Raw genomic sequence first — 14139 nt, 5'->3', positions numbered from 1 at the left:
GTATTTTTGGGCGCGTGAAGCCCTTGGAAGCATGGTGGACTCGCCAGCACGGGAGTAGGAGGAGAGGCCCAGTTCCCGGGGCCACCCGCAGCGCAGGGGGGGGAGTGGTGAGGGGGTGGTTCTTGCCCTTGACCCACTGGCGTATTCTGATTCCAGAAATAAAACAAAATGCCTTATTTTGGAAAGTTAAGCTTGTGATCTTAGTAGATCAGAGTCAATAAATTAAAGGTGGGACAAGACGGGTGGCATGAGTTGGTCCCAAAAACCGGTTTATTTCTTTACATCCTCCCTGCCCCTCAAACCCATCTCGTTGTCCACTGATCCAGACCTTATCCCAGCACCTCTGTATCCCTCATCTCCAACATGTGGATTTGTGTGCGCGCACCTGCACATACCTTCGGCTCCTGCACGGACTCACAGACGCAGGGAGAAGCGGGAACCTAGGTGATTCCAGAGGAAGGGGAAAAGTTGTATCCCCAACATAGGACTCCCAGAGAAAGGATCCCAATTAGGCAGGATGGGATGAGCAGGCTCCTCATCCCTAGAATTGAAAGCTGCATCCACAGAGAAGACCCTGAAGTGAGAGCTGCTTCCCCTGCCCTAGTTTGTAAGGGGGACATCCGGAACTCGGGGGGTGCTGAACAGCCTCTGGTGGGGGGGTGCGACGAACGCTAGAACCCGGGTCCGTCCATGTTACACCTCGGCTTCGGCTGTTTGTGGACATGGGGAAGGCAAACCTTGCCTGCCCGTCGCAGACCCATTCCAGCCCTTCGGTGCCTAGGGCGCAGGACTCTGATAAAAGACCGCTGGCTCCCCCTTGTGCCCGAGAAGTACACGGGGGAAAGCTCTGGAGCTCCCTGGAACCTTCAGGCAGTAGGGTGACCGCTAAGGAGCCAAACAGATTTTGGTTTTATGAGAATAGAGTCACCAGCCTTGTAAAGGCAGCCGTAAGCGCCCCTAAAATGTCTGGGGGCCTCCAGCCTCTATCGGAGAGCTCTTTCCCGGTCATACATTGGCACTGAGGTTGGACCTGAGATCCTTAACCAGGGCCACTTTCTTCAACCACCACTTCCCTGACTTTTTAGTTTCATCCCTTTGGTTTTCATCCTCCACAAATGCATCTTCCTAACTCCATAGCTCAAGATGGGTAAAGTGAGGAAAGGGTCCTGCAAAAGATTTCTGCTTCTCTTTACCTAGAACTCTCCTCCTTGTTTTCATTGGGTCAGTTCCTCTTTCTTCTTGGCATGTGAGCAGGATCGTTAGAAGTGGAACCCAGCTCTCTAGCACGGGAGAGGGCAGAGTACCCCTTGATGTACCCGTTGATGCTGTTGATGATGGCGGCCTGCAGTAGACTCGCTCCCAGATGTGGGATGGATATAGCTCAGGGTCCGATTTCCCCAGTGCTGGATACAGGAGGACTCTAGAAATGCAGAGGGTGTTTTGTTGTGTTCTGTTGCCAAGTACCTGGATGGTGCAGTAGTATCAAGTCAGTTCAAGTCTGGTTCAGTTGTGTGTGATGTTCCGGTATAATGAACTTGGAGTAGCAGCTGGAGAAGACAAAGATGGCTAAGGGCTCATCCCCACCCCCTAGGAATTCACAAGCTCAAAAGGACAATTCCAATACAAGACAGAGAGAGATGAAATGGATTTTAAAAGTAGGCTTATTTGGGGAGATCATGGGGTAGGTCAAGATTCAAGGAAAATTTTGGAAGAGAGGAGGTTGGGGGGTGCCTGGGTGGCTCAGTTGGTTAAGCGACTGCCTTCAGCTCAGGACTTGATCCTGGAGTCCCAGGATTGAGTCCCAGGATCGAGTCCCACATTGGGCTCTTTGCGCAGTGGGGAGTCTGCTTCTCCCCGAGTCTACTCCCTCTCATGCTCTCTCTCATTTTCTCTCTCAAATAAATAAATAAAATCTTTAAAAATAAAAAAGAAGGAAAGAAAGAAAGAAAGAAAGAAAGAAAGAAAGAAAGAAAGGAAGTAGGTTAGGGTGGGGTGAGGGAACATCCAAAGAAAACCTGGGAATGTTTGGACACTTGTACTAATGTGTGGTTCCAATATCAGAGAGTCAGGTCATTGTCAATGGAACCTGACCTCTAGGCAGAGCTAAAGAGGTTCAAAGACTTTTTAGAATTATCCAGAGACAAATGGTAGGGTGACAAGATTTACCATTATTTTGAATAAAGCAAACTTCTGAGGTTGAGAAAGCTATAATCTATTATCAACACAAGGCAGTAATTCTGCTGAAGCGATGAAAGGCTCTATCCCTTGGCTCTATTGGGTTGGATTGTGGAAAATGAAGGAAACAATTTCCTGCTATATTTATTTACTCAATCAAAAGTAAGAGGTGAAGGGTGGGAGATATTTAGATATTTAGATATTGCATATACTTCAAACTTCATATATTAAAAACTGGAGCCCAGGATCTCTCCTCTCAATCAGTCATTCTTTTCATAACATGGGTGGTCTTGAATATTAGACTAGGCCCAGGCACATGGGACAGTAAGGCTGAAAGAAGACACTGGGACCAGGTAGGAGATCATGGGGCCTCGATACGACTCCAGTGATGGGCCCTAAAGCACAGCAAAATGTCTAAGATCCAATCCAGATTCAGCTATGGTTTGGACAGGGAGGGGGTCAAATCCCAGGCACTGAATCTAGGAGGTGTGAAATGCTTCCATGCTGGAGGAGAGAAGATTTGGGCTCACCTATAAACTAGAGGCTGGTGTGCTCTGTCATGGGAGGAAGAGACAGAAAGGGGAGCCAGGAGCATCTTGTAATGCCAGAAAGTAAAGAAGCGCCCATAAAAACAAAAGAATCAGGTCAGGGGCGCCTGGGTGGCTCAGTGGGTTAAGGCCTCTGCTTTCAGCTCAGGTCATGATCCCAGGGTCCTGGGATCGAGCCCCACATCGGACTCTCTGCTCAGCGGGGAGCCTGCTTCCCCCTCTCTCTCTGCCTGCCTCTCTGCCTGCTTGTGATCTCTCTCTGTCAAATAAATAAATAAAATCTTTAAAAAAAAAAAAGAAAAGAAAAGAAAAAGAAAAAAGAATCAGGTCATATCAAAGGGACATAGGAATCAACCTGAGAGAGCTCCCAGTGGCCAACGTTGGAACAATTTGAACAACGCTGGAACAATTTCCAACAAAAGAAATAATGTTGGACTGGACTATAACACAGAGTTCAAAATAAGTATGCATAAGTTCATACTGATATAACAAAATAATTGAATAAATAAATTAGAGGAGGAAACAAATCTTCCCTACACAAGAATTCCAAATAATATAGGTAGATATACCCCACTGCAAGAGATGGAGCTTAACAACCCCTTTCTCTTTTCTTTTCTTTTTTTTTTTTAATTATTTGTTTATTCATTTGACACAGAGAGAGAGATCACAAGTAGGCAGAGAGGCAGGCAGAGAGAGAGGGAGAAGCAGGCTCCCTGCTGAGCAGACAGCCTGATGTGGGGCTCGATCCCAGGACCCTGAGATCATGACCTGAGCTGAAGGCAGCGGCTTTAACCCACTGAGCCACCCAGGTGACCCCCCTTTCTCTTTTCAACATAGGCTATACATAGGGGCTCGCTTCCAAAGAACAGAGTATGGAAAGAGAAAAATGATAGCTTCACTGGGGAGAAACCTGACAGACACTTATTACCTTGGCCAAGTAATGAAGATTCAAAACACCAGCTGCTATCATGTACTACCTGAGATGATGTAATGAGAAGGTCATGTCGCCTCTGTGGTATTTTTCCCAAAATACATAGCTTCAGTCTAAGCCTCCAGAAAACAGAAACCCAGATGTAAGAACCTGCCTGCCAGTACTCCTATAAACTGTCAAGTCAGAGAAACTGTCACAGACCAGAGGTAAACTAAAGAAGCATGGCAACTACATCCAGTGTGGGCCCTAGGTTGGATGCTGAACAGAAAAAGGACTTTAGTGGAAAACCTGGTGAAATCTGAATGAAGTTTGGCACTCAGTTAAAAGTAAATGTGCCAGTGTTAATCACATAGATTTGACACGTGTACCAAAGTTCTATAAGATGTTAACATTGGGTGAAACTGGGTGTATGGGAACTTACTGGGCTCCCTTTGCAACTTTTCTGTAAATCTAAAACTATTCCAAAATAGAGTTTATTAAGAAAATAAAATTCCTGACCATAGTAACCTATAAAGGGGTAAATATAATTAAAATATTCAGAGGGTCTTGACAGAGGTTTTAATTTAAGACTTTGATACATTAAGTGTGTATATTGCATTTTAAAGGGGTTGCATTAAAAAATGGGGATGGCGGGGCACCTGGGTGGCTCAGTGGGTTAAAGCCTCTGCCTTCAACTCAGGTCATGATCCCAGGGTCCTGGGATCGAGCCCCACATTGGACTCTCTGCTCAGCAGGGAGCCTGCTTCCCCCTCTCTCTCTGCCTGCCTCTCTGCCTACTTGTGATCTCTGTCAAATAAATAAATAAAATCTTTTTAAAAATGGGGTTGGCTAGATAGCAAATACCTTAGTCTTTGCACACCCCCTGTGGTTGGCGCTGTAACTGCTTGCTGTTGTAGCATGAGAGCAGAGACAGTAAGTAAAATGAGTGTGGCTGCACTCCAGTAAATCTTTATTTACAAAACAGGCATCAGGCTAGCCTTGACCCTCAGAACAGTTTGTCAACCCTTGTACCGAAAGAACAAAAACAGAATTGAACTTCCACATAGTAAAGGAACAAATTGAGTAATTAATTAAAAATACTTTGTTATCCAACTAAAAGGCAAGAAATGAGAGAAAAAGAAATATAAAACAGGATGAAATAGAAAGTGCCTCGTAAAAGGGTAATTTTGATCCTAATGTTTTAGTAACTGCATTAAATAGAATGGGATGTAAAAAAAAAAATAGAATGGGATGTGTAACGGAACTGGAAATGGAAGGCGTGCTGTTTGGGGTGGGACAGTCTGTGCTGTGTGAGTGGAGGTCTTGGCTCTTGGATTCCCCACGAAAGATTTCCGTGCGGATCCGTGCTCTCATAAAGACAGCTGGGGTTGGAGCAGGGGGATGGGCATTAAGGAGGACAGTGATATAATGAACGCTGGGTGTTATATGGGACTGATGAATCACTGAACTCTACCCTGAAACTAATAATACAGTGTATGTTAACTAACTTGAATTTATTTATTTTTTTTTAAAGATTTTATTTATTTGACAGACAGAGATCACAAGTAGGCAGAGAAGCAGGCAGAGAGGAGGAAGCAGGCGCCCTGCTAAGCAGAGAGCCTCATGCGGGACTCAATCCCAGGACCCTGGGATTTTAACCTGAGCTGAAAGCAGAGGCTTTAACCCACTGAGCCACCCAGGCACCCCAACTAACTTGAATTTAAATAAGGAGAGAAGAAAGCAGCAAGCACAAAGCAGTTATTGAGGACGGTACACTCTCAAGGCGGGAGAAGGGGGAAGGCTAAGAGAAGGCAACTGCCCTGGGGCTACAGGAGTGTGTGTGTGTGTGTGTGTGTGTGTGTGTGTTGGGTGGGGGGTGGCGGGGGTCTTGCGTCATACATTGGTCAGCCTCTAATGGAGGCTGCGTCCAGTCCTTTGAGCGAGTCCTCCCACAGGTTGAGAGAGGTTAGGTCGTGTGTTGTTTTTTTTTTTTAAGATTTTTATTTATAATTTGACAGAGAAGAGAGCACAAGTAGGCAGAGAGGCAGAGAGAGAGGGGGGGAAGCAGGCTCCCTGCTGAGCAGAGAGATGTGGGGCTCCATCCCAGGACCCTGGGATCATGACCTGAGCTGAAGGCAGAGGCTTTAACCCACTGAGCCACCCAGGCGCCCCCGGAGGTTAGTTTTCGATCCTACAAAGTTTGTCCCTGAACCATCAGGGCAGGTTTCCCCCATGGGGAGTGGGGGGCTAAAACCCCTTCACAAATATATTGTAATGAGTCTAGGGGTTACCCTGGGGCAGAGATGGAAGAGGAGAGTAGCTTGTTCTGCACCTGTGGCTCTTGGTCTGTCAGCCCAGGGGTCTTGGAAGCCACAAAGTCAGGGTGTCGTGCCCCCTAATGTGTAACCTACTTACCACCATCCCTGCCTCCAGCCCCTGTCCAGCTCATTGCCTGCTCTTATCAGTGCTCCAATTAAAATCTATTTGTTTTAGACGTGTCTCTTGCCAATAGCATATATTTAGATTTTTTAAATTTATTCAATATTAAAAAGGTATAGAAAGGTTGAAAGAAAAAAAAAAGGTTGAAAGAATGGGAAAAGATACACTATACAAGTACCAATCAAAAGAAAATTGCTATAGCAATACTAGTATCAGACAAAAGAACTAAAGGCCAAAAGTTTTGTTAGAGATAAAGAGGGTCTTTAGTGATACCAGACTTAATTCACCAGGAATAAATGATGATTTTAAATAAAACTTACAAATACATAAAGCAAATATTCTCGCTATTCAAAGGAGAAATAAGCAAATTCACAATCATGATGAGAAATTTTACATACTTGTCTTAGAATTGGTGGACAAAAAGCAGACAAAAGTTTAGGAATAATATAGATTTGAACATGGAGATGAACAGAATTGACCAAATGGTCATAGAGACATCCCCCCAGCCCCAGGCAGAAGAGGAAACTCTGAAGAGACTTTTTTTTTTAAAGGTTTATTTATTTGAGAGAGGAGAGAGAGAGAGAGAGAGAGAGCACGCACACACATGCACGTGCAGGGGGAGGGGCAGAAGCAAAGGGAGAGAGAGAATCCCAAGCAGACTCCCCACCCAGGACCCTGAGATTCTGACCTGAGCCAAAATCGGAGTCCAGCCCTTAACTCACGGATCCACCCAGGTGCCCCCGGAAGAGACTATTTTCTACACCTGCAGAATTTTTAAGCACACAGAGAATTTTTTCTAACTGACTATAAATGGGGAAGAAAGTCTTAGAACAATTTAAAGGAGTGAAATTAAAGTATATATTCTGACCACAGTCCAACTTTGTTAGATAATTGAAAAATCCCCATATGTCTAGAAACTTAAAATGAATTACTGAATAATGCATGGATCAAAGAAATCATCATAGAAATTAGAAAATAGTTGGAACAGAATGATAAAAATTCTATGTGTCCTAACTTACAAAACGAAACTAAAGTAGTATTTAGGAGAAAATTTATACTCTCAAATGCCTATACTAGGGAAAAAAGATTAAAAGTGAATGATGTCAGCATTAATCTCAAGAAGTTAGGAAAAAAAAAACCCAGCCAAATAAATCCAAAGAAAGTAGAATTGTCAATTATATCTCAATAAAACTGGGGCAAAAAAAGAAAGTAGAAGTGAGGAAATAATAAAGACAAAGGGAGAAATGATTGAAATTGAAAGCAATCATACAGAAAGTTGGCTCTTTGAAATTATTAATTAAAATCGACAAAACATGGGGCGCCTGGGTGGTTCAGTTGATTAAACACATGCCTCAGGCTCAGGTCCTAATCCTGGGGTCCAGGGGTGGAACCCCACATCGGGAATCTCTGCTCAGCAGGGAGTCTGCTTCTTTCTTTCCCTAAGCCCCTCCCTCGCCCCTCGTACTCACTCTTTCTCTCAAATAAATACAATCTTTAAAAAAATTAAATAAGGGCGCCTGGGTGGCTCAGTGGGTTAAGCCGCTGCCTTCGGCTCGGGTCATGATCTCAGGGTCCTGGGATGGAGTCCCGCATCGGGCTCTCTGCTCAGCAGGGAGCCTGCTTCCTCCTCTCTCTCTCTGCCTGCCTCTCTGCCTACTTGGGATCTCTCTCTGTCAAATAAATAAATAAAATCTTTAAAAAAAATAAAATAAAATAAAATAAAATAAGGGGCGCCTGGGTGGCTCAGTGGGTTAAGCCGCTGCCTTCGGCTCAGGTCATGATCTCAGGGTCCTGGGATTGAGTCCCGCATTGGGCTCTCTGCTCGGCAGGGAGCCTGCTTCCCTCTCTCTCTCTCTGCCTGCCTCTCCATCTACTTGTGATTTCTCTCTGTCAAATAAATAAATAAAATCTTAAAAAAAATAAATAAAATCAACAAATCTCTAGCAAGATCAAAGATAACAGAAAAAAGAAGACTCAAATAACCAATATCATAAAAACAAGAAGACAGTACTGCATTTGAATAATTTTATGTTAATATATTTGAAAATGTAGATTAAACAGAAAAAATTACTAGGAAATATAACTCACCAAAGAAGATTCAAAAAAAATTTACAAACTCTTGGGATGCCTGGATGGCTCAGCTGATTAAGGGGCTGTCTTCCGCTTAGGTCATGATCTCAGGGGCCTGGGATTGAGTCCCACATGGGCCTCCTTGCTCAGTGGGGAGCCTGCTTCTCCTTCTACCTGCAGCTCCCCTGCTTGTGATCACTTTCTCTGATTTAAAAATAAATAATAAAGTATTTAAAAATATTTATAAATTCTTGATAGCACTATAACCTTCAAATAAATGAAATATTTGGTAAAAAATCTTCACTCAAGGGTGCCTTGTCTGCCTCTCTGCCTACTTGTGATCTCTGTCAAGTAAATCAATAAAATTTTTTTTTTAAAGATTTTATTTATTTATCAGAGAGAGAGAGGGAGAGAGCGAGCACAGGCAGACAGAATGGCAGGCAGAGGCAGAGGGAGAAGCAGGCTCCCTGCTGAGCAAGGAGCCTGATGTGGGACTTGATCCCAGGACGCTGGGATCATGACCTGAGCCGAACACAGCTGCTTAACCAACTGAGCCACCCAGGCGTCCCAATAAAATCTTTTTAAAAGAAATCTTCACTCAAAAATCCAAGCTTGTATGGCTTTGTTGACAAATTGTACCAAATATTGAAGAATCAAATAATTTCAATCTTTTATTTTTTAAAGATTTTATTTATTTGACAGACAGAGATCACAAGGGGGCAGAGAGGCAGGCAGAGAGAGAAGGGGAAGCAGGCTCCCTGCTGTGCAGAGAGCTTGTTGCGGACCTGAGATCTCGACCTGAGACCTGAGCCGAAGGCAGAGGCTTTAACCCACTGAGTCACCCAGGTGCCCCTCAAATAGTTTCAATCTTATGCAAACTTTTTCAGGCATTAAAAAAAAGAGGAAATATTCCCCAACTCAGGAGTCTAGCCTGACCTTGATACCAAAAGCCTGACAAAGACAGAGCAAGAGAGAAAAATCACAGGATGGCCTCATTCATGAAAGTAGGGAACAAAAATCCTAAACAAGGGGCACCTGGGTGGCTCAGTGGGTTAAGCCACTGCCTTCGGCTCAGGTCATGATCTCAGGGTCCTGGGATCGAGTCCCGCATCGGGCTCTCTGCTCAGCAGGGAGCCTGCTTCCTCCTCTCTCCCTGCCTGCCTCTCTGCCTGCTTGTGATCTCTCTCTATCAAATAAATAAATAAAATCTTTAAAAAAAAATCCTAAACAAAATATTAGCAGCTGGAATGCAGTATTATGTTGAAAAACAAAATGCCCAGTTAACTCATGAAAATGTGTTCACAAGTTAGTAATTATTAGTAACCGGAGAGCTTTAAGTTAAGCAATGGAATACTGTTACCACATACACCAGATTGGCTAAACGGAAACAGCCTGCCGAAACCACAGGTTGGCAGGAAAATGGAGCAGGAAGAACTGCCATTCACCACTGGGGGAGCTATTGACACGGCCACTCCGGAGAAAGCAGTTTGGCACCGTCTCCTAGAGCTTAAGTTACACATACTCTAGAACCATTCCACTCCTTGGTTGATACTATAGAGCAGGGGTCCTTCAAGTGTGGTCCTTGCTCCAACAGTACCAGCAACAGCTGGAAACGTCTTAGAAATGCCAAATTCCTGAGCTTTACTCCAAACTCAATCCATCAGCGACTCTAGGGGTCGGGCCCAGCAGTCTTGTGTTTTTACAAACTGTCCAGGTGGTTCTGATGTATGTTAAAGCTTAAGAGCCATGGCCATAGAGAAACAAGAATATATATCCACGAAGATACAAGAACATCGATGTTTTTAATATCATTGTTTATAACAGCCAAACATGGAAAACAAATGTCCATCAATATCGTAATAGATAAATGAGTTATGCAATGACTGATGAATACCACATCTGAAACTAATCATGTACTCTATGTTGGCTAATTGAGTTTAAATTGAAAAAGAAAAAAAAATGGTGGTGCCTGGGTGGCTCAGTGGGTTAAGCCACTGCCTGCGGCTCAGGTCATGATCTCAGAGTCCTGGGATCGAGCCCCACGTTGGGCTCTCTGCTCAGCAGGGAGCCTGCTTCCTCCTTCCTCCTCTCTCTCTGCCTGCCTCTCTGTCTGCTTGTGATCTCTCTCTGTCAAATAAATAAATAAAATCTTTAAAAAAAAAAAAGAAAAAAAAATGAGTTATGCAATGGTTATACCATGAAATGAAGTAATAAAAATGAATCCCCAAGGTACAGAGTAGCGTGGATAACTCAAACATAATGGTGAGTGAATATTCAAGACATGAAGAATACATTTTTTAAAAGATTTTATTTATTTATTTGACAGAGATCACAAGTAGGCAGAGAGGCAGGGAGAGAGGGAGGGAAGCAGGCTCCCCAGTGAGCAGAGAGCCCGATGTGGGGCTCGATCCCAGGAGCCTGGGATCATGACCTGAGCTGAAGGCAGAGGCTTAATCCACTGAACCATCCAGATAGCCCCAAAGAATACATTTTTAAACACATAGAGAAAACAGTGGGGCGCCTGGGTGGCTCAGTTGCTTAAGCGTCTGACTTTGGCTCACGTCACCATCCTGGGGTCCTGGGATTAAGCCCTGTGTCTGGCTCTCTGCTCAGTGGGAAGCCTGCTTCTCCCTCTCCCTTTGCCCCTCCCCCTGCTTAGAGACTCCTCTCTCTCTCACTCTCTCTCAAATAAATAAAATCCTTTTTAAAAAGTGTTTGTCAAATTGTACACACATATTCTAAGAACCAAAACTGTGCCTCCACCCCTAACCTTAGAACTCCAGGCTGGCATATACTAGTAACCTGCCTCGGAAGGTGTGCTCAGCCTATCAAGTATCATTCTTTATAATCTTTATAGTGACTGCAAAGTCTTTCATAATATGGACACATCATGTGTTCCTTGATGATGGGCTTACTGATGATGATGGGCTATCCTAACAGCTATTCTAACGGCTATCCTAACAGCTATTCTAACAGCTACTCTAACTGCTATTCTAACTCCTCCTACTACTCCAACTGCTATTGTGACTCCTCCTACTACTTCAACCTCACAGACTAACATTTATAGAGGTGGTTGAGCCTGGCCCACACACAGGTGGCCAATGGGATTTCAATTCACCACAGTAAATATATGCGTGCCCCATTGATTGGATGTCTCCATCCTGCCTGGCCAGTCCCTATATCCGGGGTTTGCAACTGAGTTCCTCTGACTAACCAGGCCCTTACATCAGCCTTCTACTACTATTTGGTTTCCTCCTTTGGGAGCTTTGGCTGCTCTTCTCTGGGAGACAGAGCAGAGAGCAGCTGGCAGCAAAAAGAGCCTCAGAGGTATGTGATGCAACCTTCCCTGGAAATCCACTGCTCCCCATCCCTGCCTCTGAAGCACTGGATACTCCTACCTCTTGGACCAGGGGAGGAACTGGGTGGGGGAAGAGGGGATTTGAGACAGTGTCTATGGATGTCTTCCTATAAGTGTAAATCATGCTCAGTCCTGTTCCTTTCTGTTTATTTCAGCAAACCTTGAGCTCCTATTATATATGGTGGTGCACTAGACATTGAGGAAAAATAAAACCCCAACCCCACCCTCTAGGAGCTCTAGGTGAACCTGGGGAGACAGATGAATATATACATAATGAAAGAGAAAATGATAAGAGTTAATAGAAGTATAAATACTGCTGAAGAGTATTGGAGGCAGTATAAATACTGCCGAAGAGGTTGGGGGCAGTCTTTTGAAGCAGGGGGATCTAGAAAATGCCTCTGGGGGAGCTCAGGTTTGGATTGTGCTTCAGAAAAAGGGAAGGGCTTTGAACATGGATAGGGTGGATGGAAGAAAGTAGGGAAGACTTTCCAGTTGGAAGAAATGGATTGGGAAAAGCAGGGGAAACTGAAGAGTGTTGGATATGTTTGAAGAGAGGACACCTATGTGGTTGGAATGTAGAAGTATAGGGAGGTCAGTGAAAGAAAAATCTGGAAAATTGACAGAGGTGACATTGTAGAGGGCTTTCAATGCCAGGCTGAAGAAAATATATATATATTCATTCTATATGCAATGAAAAGATATCAAGGGGCTCCTGGGTGCCTCAGTTGGTTTGTGACTCTTGATTTAGGCTCAGGTCATGATCTCAGGATTGTGAGATCAAGCCCTGTGTTATGCCTTGCACTTAGCAGGGGTCTAGTTCTCTCCCTTCCTCCTTTCTCCCTCCCGTCTCCCTGCTCCACTTGCTCACTCTCTCTCTCTCAAATAAATAAGTAAATCTTAAAAAAAAAAAGATGTCCAAGGTATTTTTTTAAAGATTTTATTTATTGATTTGACAGACAGAGATCAAAGAGCAGGCAAAGAGGCAGGCAGAGAGAGAGGGGGAAGCAGGCTCCCTGCTGAGTAGAGAGTCCGATGTGGGGCTCGATTCCAGGACCCTGGGATCATGATCTGAGCTGAAAGCAGAGGCTTTAACCTACTGAGATACCCAGGTGCCCCGTTAAATTTTTTTTTTTAAGAAAAGAAATTTTTATTTTATTATTTTAAAATTTTAATTGCCGTATAGTTAACATACAGTGTTATATTAGTTGCAGGTGTACAATATAGTAATTCAACAATTCTATACATCACTCAGTGCTTATGAAGATAAGTGTACTCTTAATCCTGTTTACCCATCCCCCACCCCCCACCTCTGGTAACCATGTTTGTTCTCTGTACTTGAGTCTCTCTTTTGATTTCTCTCTTTATTTTTCCTTTGTTCATTTGTTTTGTTTCTTAAATTCCACATGTGAGTGAAATCCCAGGGAATTTGTCTTTCTCTGACCAGCTTATTTCACCTCGAGTTATACTCTCTAGATCCATCCATGTTGTTGCAAATGACAACGTTTCATTTATTTCAAGATTTCATTCATTTTTATGACTAAATAATATTCCATTGTGTGCGCGCACGCGTGTGTGTGTGTGTATGTGTGTGTATCACATATTCTTTATTTATTTATCTATCAATGGACACTTGGAGTCCCTCCATAATTTTGCTATTGTTAATAATGCTACTCTGGGGACACCTGGGTGACTTAGGTGGTTTAGTGTCTGCCTTCAGCTCAGATTATGAATCCGGGGTCCTGGATCAAGCCCCGTGGCAGGCTCCCTGCTCAGAAGGAGCCTGCTTCTCTCTCTCCCTCTGTCCCTCCACCTCACTCATCCATGCTCTCTCTCTCAAATGAATAAATAAAATCTTTTAAAAAAATAATGCTGCTATATACATAGTGGTACTATATCCTTTTGAATTCGTGTTTTCAAAGTTTCTGGGTAAATACCCAATAATGCAATTACTGGATAATATAATTCTAATTTAATTTTTAAAAAGATTTTACTTATTTATTTGAGAGAGAAAGAGATAACATGAGTGTGGGGGATGGGCAGAGGGCGAGGGAGAGAATCTCAAGCAGACTCAGCCCTGAGTGTGGAGCCTAACGTGGGGTTTGATCTCATGATTCTGAGATCATGACCTGAGCTGAAATAAAGAGTTGGACACTTAGCTGACTGAGCTACCCAGCCACCTCTTTCCTTCCCATTTCTAGTTGGATTATTTGGTTTTTGGGGTGTTGAATTGTGTAATTTCTCTCTATATTTTGGATACTAACCCTTTATCGGTTATGTCATTTGCAAATATCTTCTCCCATTCAGTAAGTTGGTGTTTAGTTTTGTTGGTTGCTTCCTGTGCTGTGCAGAAGCTTTTTGTTTTCATGTAGTCCTAACAGTTTATTTCTGCTTTTCCTTCCCTTGCCTCAGGAGACATATCTAGAAATATGTTGCTGTGGCCAATGTCAGAGATCTTACTCCCTGTGCTCTCTTCCAGGATTTTTATGGTTTCAGGTCTCACATAGAGGTCCTTTACCCATTTTGAGTTTATTTTTGTGTATGTTGTAAGAAAATGGTCCAATCTCATCCTTTTGCATGTAGCTAGTCAGTGTTCTCAACACCATTTGTTGAAGAGACTTTTTCCCATCACATATTCTTTC

This window comes from Neovison vison, chromosome 8 (assembly GCF_020171115.1).
Source record: "Neovison vison isolate M4711 chromosome 8, ASM_NN_V1, whole genome shotgun sequence".
In the NCBI taxonomy this organism is placed as follows: Eukaryota; Metazoa; Chordata; class Mammalia; order Carnivora; family Mustelidae; genus Neogale; species Neogale vison.
The sequence above is the reverse complement of the archived record's forward strand: the minus strand, read 5'-3'. Positions refer to the sequence as shown.